Below are 3,284 nucleotides of genomic sequence, written 5' to 3'. Positions count from 1 at the left end.
GTGATGCATTGCTGCCCTTGACACATTGAAAAAAAAGGAGGGCCTCTAGCACACTGGACAGACCTGTTATGAAGAATTTATGAGAAAACATGGACAAGAGGCTCATAGGATAAGCCATGGAAGGGTTGTGATCTGTATTAGTGGAGGGAATAAAATCACAGATTTATCAAAGTAATTAGAAATATCCTACTGCGTGTAAAGGTAATCAGTAAATGGGAAGATCTTTCCCACCCATCTGAATAGGCTTCGGCAGGGCTTTCAGGGTCCTAGGGGGAGTGGCTAAGACCAGAGCCAGTGGTAGATGCCTGAGTTCTGGTCGCTCAGATGATGTTCTAGTTGACAGGATGACATCTGGCAACTATATAAAAGGAGAGAACACAGCTTGGGGATGGAGACATAGTGGAGGCAGGAGAAGGAGAAGCGGTGGTGGTGGCAGCAGTGGAAGTGGTGGCAGCAGCAGCAGAAGTGGCAGTGGGGGCGGCAGCAGGCACTACTGAAAGCAGGGTTGACCCTCGTGCAGACTGGAGTGCTGAGTAAGGGCTTGAGGCCAGTGGGTAATCTTCTTACTGGAGGGTCCTAGCATTGGGAAGAAGCACCAGTATGGTGGCTTGCTGCCATAATATTTTTCTGTAACCTCCTGGTCACTATTGTGAGATGGGCATATTGGTTTTGGAAGGTTCTTGCCAGGATATTGAATTGGGGACACTGGTCCATGGGTCTGCTATTTTGGAGCTTGAATAAATGCTTTAACTCCTCTGCCTTTTACTTAGAGGATTCCTTATATCCTGCGATTCTGGACCATTCAGGCATATTCACGATTTTCTTTGAAATCATGAATTCTGCCTTAATGATATACTGAGTAAAGAAAATAGTTTGGAAGTTTATGAGTTAAACCTTGGCTGGTTTAGCAAAGCCTCAAATAGGAAGATGTTGGGAATTCTGCAGGATTTACTTTTTGGAATAAATAATTGTGACTTCTGTACTGACTGAGGACAGATAGACTGGGTTTAATCTCAAAGACATTGATAACATTATCTCCAAATAGCTCATGTTTTACCAGATAAATCTGACAATATTGAGATCTGGTTTATTTCTACTCATGCCAATTCACCTCTAAGCAACCAAAGTTGCTACTCAACATTTAAATATGCAATATTTATCCATGTAACCCAGGAGAATTTGCTTTTGTCCTTTTATCTCATTGAATCATGACTTTCCTTTGGGTCCAAGGAAATGATTCAGAGAGAGAGAGAAAGAGAGGAAGAGAGAGAGAGAGGAAGAGAGAGAGAGGAAAAGAGAAAGAGAGAAAGAGAGAGAGAGAGAAAGAGAGAGGGCACATTTTTCGATATCCTGGTATGTGAAAAGGATTTCCCATCTTCCCATATGGAATTAGAATGATTTTTTTTTTGTAAGATAGTAGGCAGCACAATAGAAAAATAAGGACGTTCTATTTATCCTCTCCCCTTTCTTCTCTTCTTCTGAGATGGAAATTCTGGTATAAGTGGCTAGCATAAGCAGGATATTGGAGCAGGGCTGAAATGGGCATTGAGATTCAGAGTCATTATCAGCATCGCCCAGAAGCAATCAAGGAGATCCAATGGCGAATTCAGAAAAACATCATCTTCTCCGCTTTGCTTTTAAACCATGAAATGGGTGGAGTGGTCATTCTTTCATCCCTCATTATTTCTCATGAGTTCTGGGTGAATTTGATTAGGAGCTTTCTCATCTACATTGAAAATCTGAGAGGGTGCAGCAATAGAGGGGAAATTTTCTATATTTCTTTTGCATTTTATTTTATTATTAAAAATATTTGATGACAATGTACTAATCCTTGAGTGTCACTGGAAGGGCCCTGAGAAAGTGGATTACCCCTAAGGACTAGGGATCTGAGAAATTTCATATTTAAGTGCTTCATCAGCATTTTGTTTCACCTTAATTAAATTGAAACCTGGTCAGCAAGGGCTGTTCCCAAGACGAACCTGAGGAAACAAGAGTTTGACAAGGGAACACGTGTGGCCAGACTAAAAGAGAAGGTCATGTAGCTTGCCACCTGGTGGTTAACTCAGATGTTGCACTCAAAGCTCATTTAAACTTCCTGTCTGCATAGATGTAGGTAATATCATTGAGCCAAAGTGCCTCATTCAGAACAGTAATGACCACAGAAGGGGCCAGTATCCCTTTAAGTCAAAGTAATTGGGAGATAGTGATTGTACACCTTCCTGTAGCATGTTATCTACAGCAGCAGAACAATTCCCTACTCATCTCTTTTTCAGAATGATTGATTCAGTCAATAAAAAAGACTCATGATGCCAATGGGAAAACACTGAGCAAGATGCCTAAAAGCCTGTGGCTGTTGCTGCTCTGGTCTTATGGCAAGCATAGGTCTCTATCCACCTATTCACATTCCAGCTTATTTTCTGCAGGTCCAGCTTATGTCAGGGGTTTCTGTCTTCTGATACCACAACTGCTGTTATTCAAACCTAGTTCTTATAGACTCTGGCTCTACTTGTCCAGATATGGTACAGACAGCTTCTGTCATTCTCTGATAAATCTTTTATCCTCCTTCCTTCTGGTTCTTTTTTGCTCCTACTTACTCACTGTGGCTTGACACTTCAGGACAGGTATTACTATTAATCAATAGCATTCTGGAAACTATAGTCTTTTTCATGAATGATTTCCATGTATTATATCATGTCCAGTGCATAATATTCAAAACAATAATGTAATACTAGGGGCTCTGGCTATGTATTTTTGAGTCCATGGCAGAACTGCATTTTTTTTTACAAACAAAACAAATTATTTGGACATCTATTATGCATTTATCATGGGACAACTAGGTGGCACAGTATATAAAGAGCTTGGCCTGGAGTCAGGAAGATGTGAGTTCAAATCCAACCTCAGATACTTACTAGCTATGTGATCCTGGGAACATCATTTAACCTCTGTTTCCCTCAATTTCCTCCTTTGTAAGATAATGATAACATTAGCATCTACCTCTAAGAGTTTTATGAGGATCAGATGAGATAATAATTGCAAAGCACTTGGTACAGTGTCTAATATGCAGTACGTGCTACATAAATGTTAGCTCCTATTATCACATATTATATTGCAATGCAATGCAAAGAACCTTGGACTTACAGTTAGAAGAACTGGGTTTGGGTACCAGCTATGACACTTACTAGTGAGACTACGCACGCGTAACCTCTCTGAGCCTGTTTCTTCATCTGTAAAATGGGAATAGGTAGAGGTGTAAGGAAAGCACTTGAAAGGATTATTCCAAAGGA

Source organism: Trichosurus vulpecula, chromosome 5 (genome assembly GCF_011100635.1).
Source record: "Trichosurus vulpecula isolate mTriVul1 chromosome 5, mTriVul1.pri, whole genome shotgun sequence".
Taxonomy (NCBI): Eukaryota; Metazoa; Chordata; class Mammalia; order Diprotodontia; family Phalangeridae; genus Trichosurus; species Trichosurus vulpecula.
Note: the sequence above shows the minus strand (reverse complement) of the source record.